This window comes from Petaurus breviceps, unplaced genomic scaffold (genome assembly GCF_028583685.1).
Source record: "Petaurus breviceps papuanus isolate PSGF00001 unplaced genomic scaffold, PetGlider_PUasm1.0 356, whole genome shotgun sequence".
NCBI lineage: Eukaryota > Metazoa > Chordata > Mammalia > Diprotodontia > Petauridae > Petaurus > Petaurus breviceps.
In genome coordinates, this window is record NW_027186290.1 from 675,542 (window position 1) to 682,516 (window position 6,975).

Below are 6,975 nucleotides of genomic sequence, written 5' to 3' on the forward strand. Positions count from 1 at the left end.
TCTCTCTCTCTCTCTCTCTCACTCTCTCTGTGTCTCTGCCTCCAAGATGCTGTTCCCAGAAGTTCTTCTTGCCTCTCTCAGCTTGGGCCTCTCCCTATACACGGCACCAGCTCCTCCCTCTTCAGTACCCTCTTGTCACGTCAACAAGTCCCTCCCACATGTGGGATTCACAAGCTCTGGGTCTTAACACTTAACATGGAAACCAAGCCAATATAAGGGGATCTTTAAATTCCATTACCATTATGCCTGTTCTGATGGATTACACTCAGTTTCACTATGTAAGATCATTCTCAGCTGTAATGTGGGCTCCTTTGCTTTCCAGAATATCACATTCCAAGCTGTCTATTCTGTAGGGTAGAAGTTGCTAAATCTTGTGTGATCCTGATTGGGGCTCCAAAGAACTTGAATTGTTTCTTTCTGGCTGCTTGCAATATTTTCTCTTTAACCTGGGAGATCTTGAATGTGACTATAATATTATTGGGAGTTTTCATTTTGGGATCTCTTTCAGGAGGGGATTCTTTCAATTTCTTTATTAGCCTCTAGTTCTAGACTATCAAGGTAGTTTTCCTTGAAAATGTGTTGAAAGATGTTGTCTAAGCTCTTTTCTTTTCTTGATCACATCTTCCAGGTAGAACAATAATTCTTAAATTATTTCTCCTCAATCTCTTTTACGGGTCAGTTGTTTTCCCAGCGTAATATTTCACATTTTCTTCTATTTTTTTCTCTTTTGGTTTTGTTTTATTGTTTCTTGATGTCTCATGGAGTTATTAACTTCCACTTGTTCAATTTTAATTTTAAAGGAATTACTTTCTTCAGTGTATTTTTGTCTCCTTTTCTATTTGGATAATTCTTCTTTTTAAAGAGTTCTTTTATTCAGAGAATTTTTGTACAGTTTTTTTTTTTCATTTTCAGTGCTTCCTTTACCAAAGTGTTAACTCTTTCTTCATGATTTTCTTCTATCACTTTCATTTCTTTTCCCAATTTTTCTTCTACTTCTCTTATTTGATTTTTTTTGGGGGGGGGCTTTTTGGAGGGCAATTGGGGTTAAGTGACTTGCCCTAGGTCACACAGCTAGTTTTCGTGTTGTGTCTGAAGACGGATTTGAACTCAGGTCCTCCTGACTCCAGGACCGATGCTCTATTCACTGCGACACCTAGCTGCCCCCATCTTATTTGATTTTTAAAATCCTTTTTGAACTTTCTCTGGAGTTCTTTTTGGCCCTGATAGCAATTCACATTTTATTTTTAAGCTTTGCATGTAGCCACTTTGACATCATTGTTCTCTTTTGAGTCTGTGCTTTAATCTTCCTTGACACCATAGTAACTTTTGGTGGTCAGGGCTTTTTGTTTGTTCCTATTTCATGACTTTTCACTTTATGTTAAAGTTGGGTTTTGTTCCTGAAATTTAGGGGGTCAGTGTCCCAAGCTTCTTGTGCCAGGGGTGTAAGACCCTGTTGCTGAACTGTGATTTGGGTCCCTGTGATTTGGAACTGTTGATGCTGGCCTGCCTAGACACCAGCCGTATTGGACCGTTTCCTTCTTTTACCCAAGTGAGACCAGACTTCCCTGCTCACCTTAATTGTACTGGGCTGGCGAATTGTTTCACACCACCCTCTTGTTGGCTCTGCCACTCCCAAATTCATTTTGAGGTAATAATTTATCACTGTTTGGAAGTGAATTTGGGAGAGTTCTGGTGACCTCCTGTCTTCTTTCCCATGTTGCCTCTGTCCCCCATTGAGGAACTTCTTAAGAGATTTTTTTTTTGCCTTTTTGGAGACAGGAAGATCGGGTAACTGTGGTTAAGTGGCTTGCCCAAGGTCACATGGCTAGTTTTTTTTTGTAAAGTGTCTGTAATAGTAATGGCATTTAAAGATTCCCCTGTATTGGCTTGGTTTTTGGTTTGATTGTGTTAAAACCCAGAGCTTGTTAATCCCACTTGTGGGATGGACTTGTTGATGTGAAAGAGAGTGCTGAACTGGGAGGAGCTGGTGACGTAGATTTGGAGAGACATGAGAGAGAGGCAGAAGAACTTTTTGGAAGCAGCACCTTTGGAGGCAGAGAGAGACTGAGAGGACTGCTGAGGGCCACTTTGAATTGCCCTGGACTTTTGAGACCTGCCCCCAGAGCTGCCAAGGACTGAGGAGACATGGCTGTTATGCTGGTACTTTGTCTGTTTTGATGTTGTTTTGCAAGATTTGTCCACTGGTGAAAGACAGTCCTGTTGTTGCAGAAGTTCTGGAACCTTGCTGTTGGTTAAGAGCTCCTGAGACTGTCCTGCAGACAGAGAGTGAATACTGTCCACTGGTGAAGGACAGTGCTGTTGTTGCAGGGGTCTGGGAACCTTTCGGTTGGTTCAGAGCTACTGAGACTGTCCTGCAGACAGAGAGTGAATACTGTCCACTGGTGAAGGACAGTGCTGTTGTTGCAGGAGTCTGGGAACCTTTCTGTTTGTTCAGAGCTACTGAGACTGTTCTGCAGATAGAGAGTGAATACTGTCCACTGGTGAAGGACAGTGCTGTTGTTGCAGAGGTCTTGGAACCTTGCTGTTGGTTCCAAAGCCCTGAAGAAGGATTTTCTTGTTGTATGTTTACAGAAATCCTGGGAGAGGATTTTGCTAATATTTTCAGGGGTCCTAGGACTGTTCTGCAGAGAGAGGATGAATTAATGAAGACACTGACAATGTATCTTGTGGCCTTGCTAAGCTTTGTCTCCCCTGGAACAAAGATTGCTGAGAACTTGCCTGTGTCAAGATGAAGAAAAGACCTCCATTTGGGTATTAAGTGCTGTGCTTAAACTTGTTGTAACTCTGGGGTAGATTCAATTGTGATCCAAGCTTGGGGAACTTTTCACCTTTTTGTGTTCTATGATTGAACAAATGAATGTACTTTACTTATGATTGGAAACTAATCTTCATTTGAGAAGAGGGGCTTTGTGATGGACTAAATGAAGGTACAGCCTAGGGGTGGAGTAGTATTTAGAACAGGGACTCTGTAATTGATTGAATGAATGTAAGGTCCTGGGGTGGGGTAGTACTTGGAGATTATTTAATCACACTTAGTAAATGCTGTATTTTGAATGATGTCATATTTTGATCTCTGTTCTTAATTTGTCATTGAATAAAATGGAGAGCACCTATGCTGGTATTTTGAACCTTGGGAAGTTGCCTTTGTTTGGCATTACATTACAGTGTCTGAGGCCGGATTTGAACTCAGGTCCTCCTGACTCCAGGACCATTGCTCTATTCACTGCACCACCTAGCCGCCCCAAGGAACTTCTTAAAATGAGGCAGCCTTCTATGCCAAATTCTTAATTCAGTCTTAGTTACCTACCTTGTTTCCACCTTTCATATATTTCTATGTAAGATCTGAGTTGGCTGTGGAAAGTTTCCTGTGCATCCTCATTGGTCATTTCAGGAAAATTCCATTTTCCTTCCTTTTTTTCTCATGAAGTCATTAAATATCAAAATGTATGTTGGCCTAGTTTGGAGTAGCTTCATGTGACTTCTCTCCTCTTCATCTTCTGTGACAGATATTGGTAGTAAGCTGCAATTGTTTCCAGCTTTTTCCAAAGAGACATCACAAGCACTGGAACATACGATAACCAGCATCCCATGAAATTATGTTTCTTGTGGATTTCAGACTCCCAGGAAATCTGCTTCTGGCCATTTCTTTGTTCTCCTCTTCAGGGAGTCATCCCTGCACTTAACATAGACTTATTTTTGTCATCTGCTTCATCTGTACCTAGAATGTCAGCAATGGTGTGATTCACCTTCTCTGCTGACACGTCCACTCATCTGTCACTGGACAAAGAACTCCCATTCAGAATTCCAGCATCCAAACTAAAGTTTATAAATGGTCTGGGTCTAAAGAACTTCACTATTCTTGGTTCTCCCTCACTCCCTTGCCTCCCTCCCTCTCTCACTCCGTCCCTCCTTCCCCCCTTCAGCTTCCGTATTTCTTTAATGGAAACTACAGACAATGTGACTATATCTTTAAGAGATGACAGAATCTTCACGACAGCTGGATGGACAAAGAGCCACACCTAGAGTCTACAGGAAGACCTGAGTTCAAATCTGACCTCAGACACTTCTAGCTGTGTGACCCTGGGCTGGTCACTTCATCCTGTTTCCCTCAGTTCCCTCATCTGTAAAATGAGCTGTAGAAGGGAATGATGAACTGTTCCGGTGTCTTTACTATGAAAACTCTAAATGTGGTCATGAAGGGCTGGACATGACTGGAAACGACTGAACAAGAAGAATCTTCATTGTGAATTAGCTGTCATGGGTAAGAAGCTTTTAAAAAGTCTCTTTCCTGAGAAAGTGAGTATAAAGAGACATTTCTCAAGGGCACTGAGTTTAACTCATCCTGGTGAGAAGCTATGCCCACGACAAGAGGTCTCCTGGAGGCTCTGACCGCATCTGAAGTGAGCTGGATGGTGAGACTATTTCTAGAGTTAAAGTGACGCTTACAGGACGACTCTGGTTGTGCTCCTTCTCTCTGAAAGACGGGGCTGAAAAATTGTCTCTGCACTGTTTGTTACACTTTTGATGCGCTGCAGAGCCAGGTACATCAATATTTCCTTATGCCTATGAGACTAGGGGGCTTGATATTGAGAGAGAGGGATACGGAAGAGAGGAGGCCACTAGGTGGTGCCACAGTGCACAGAGCACCAGGCCTGGAGTCAGGGAGACTCAGCTTTGTGAGTCAAATCCTGCCTCAGATACTTTCTAGCTGTGTGATGCTGGGCAAGTCACTTTACCCTGTTTCCTCATCTGTGAAATAAGCAGGAGAAGGAAATGGCATACTACTTGGAGTTTCTGCCAGGAAATCCCCCAAAGGGGTCACAAAGTTGGACATGATTGAAACGACTGAAACAAAAAAACAAAAAAAGCAAGAGAGAGGCATAAAAATCACACCCGGATAAGTTGTGGGGAGCGTTCTCCTAAGAACCAGTTACATTTACAGAGAAATCTATACATACATATACATATATAATTACAGTGATTCATATTATAATTATATAATATACATATTATGACTTTATATGTGTCTATGTACACACACACACACATATATACATACACTCTTCAAATATTGCTTTTAAAAACTTGAAACTAACTCATGTAGTGATTGCATACATATAACCTATTTATAATTCTTACCTTTTTAGGGAGGGACCTGGGGAGAAGGGAGCTAGAAAATTTGGAACTCAAAAATTTTTTTTAAATGAATGTTTAAAATTGTCTTTTCATGTCATTGGAAAAAAAACAATATGCTATTTTTAAAAAAGAAATTAACTCCTGCAAAGGGGACTCGAGAACTTGTTTACATAGTTTATTTTTTAGAAGTTTAAAATAAATTTTAATTGGTATTTTTTGTTTTTACATCACCATAATTTTCCCTAGTATGCCTTCCCTTCTCCTCCTCCAAAGCTATCTCCTATAACAAACAGTATTTAAAAAGAATGAGGAAATTGCACAACTGAGCATTACTTTGAAAAAGTTTGGAAATGTATGCAGTAATGTACCACCTTCTAGAGTTAACTTTCATGGGATCCAATTATTTAATTACACTGAATTTCCTGAGAGTATGGGCAGTTTCATTTTTACTCTGTTTTCCCTGGTGCTGAGGTCTCCAACATATTAGAGCCTTATGAAATGTTTGTTGAACTTAATTGAATTGAATTAATTTCGTTTTGGCTTCTGGAAGAATAGTTTCCGTTAAGCCAGTGAGTTACAAACTTTTCTTCAGCTCTCCCTAGATCAGGGTTTCCTGCATTGGGAAGGTGGGTCCAAGAAGATGTGGGACAGGGCCAACAAAACTGACCAATAGTGCTTGCTGTTCAACCTCAATTTTTAAATTAGATTAAAGAAAAATCTATTTTCTCTTTTACCCACCTCCTTACCCCACCCTGAAAGACAAAAACCAGACCCTTGTAGCAAATCCATCCAGACCACAAATTCCCCCAAAGCCTGTGCCTTCCTGCCCTTAGGAAAGGGAGCTTGCATCCTTGGGAGTCTGAAGAACAGTGGCTGGGCATGGCATCGATGAAGTCTTAGCTCTTTTGGAAGTTTTTACAATATTGTTGTTAACTCACTCCGCGTCTGCTGGTTCTACTCACAACACACATGCCCAGGTCCCTCTACAACTGCCCCTGCATCGTTTCTTGCACAGTATTTCCTTCATAGGTTTGGTCATTGGCTATGCTCAGCCTCAATATCACTGGCCAGTGGCTCCAACAATGACCGACAGCACTAACAGCATGAGGTGGCCAGTAAATGAACATTAGGTGCTGGCTCTGCACCAAGGCTGTGCTCAGCTTCGGAGACATTCCCTGCTCTCTAATGGGGGAGAGAGCACATTGGAAAGGTTTTAGCTGCCAGGCAAATGGAAGTCTCCTGGGCCAAAGGGGCAAAGCAGATGGTCCTGGTTTGTCACCACAGAAATCTATGAGAAAGAGGAACTGAGATACAAACTCCAAGTACCATCAATTTAATAGCAAGGCCAGCCAACAGCGTGAGATCCCGAGCCCCTCCATGGCCAGGGCTATTTGTGACAGCTGAGCACACCCTTCTGGGAAAAGGTTAAAGTGTCTCTTCTCCAGCATCTCCCCCCAGCAGTCACTTTACAAGAGGATTCTAGACTGTTCTGATAAAGGAAGCTGCCCATGGTACCCCGGACCCGAGCCCCGCTCACCGACCCACAGACCGCCGGCCCGACAAAGGCGGAGGGGACCGGGAGTGCTGAGTCTTTGTAACTTTTCTTTGTAACAATGTATAAGTATCTTGCCTTTGGGGTGAGGAAGGGCCTCCCGCACCCGCCATGGGGCCGGAAGCCCTGGGCCATCCCACTGGCGGCAAGCGGCCAGTGTCCAGTGCCCGGACCTCCCAGGTGCCCCCACCTGGTCGGCTGCTCTGGACACTGCACAGAGGCCCCCACCTGGCCGGCTGCTCTGGACACTGAACAGCTGCCCCCAC

General features: G+C 42.8%; 2 protein-coding genes across 3 annotated transcripts in view; one reads left to right on the top strand and one right to left on the bottom strand.

Annotated features, from left to right (window-relative positions):
* PFN4 (profilin family member 4) overlaps positions 1 to 6,975 on the bottom strand; it is a 59,896-nt gene that overhangs the window by 52,307 nt on the left and 614 nt on the right. The window lies entirely within an intron of this gene.
* The window catches only part of LOC138168284 (zinc finger protein 420-like), a 771,269-nt gene that overhangs the window by 28,892 nt on the left and 735,402 nt on the right, over positions 1 to 6,975 (top strand). The window lies entirely within an intron of this gene.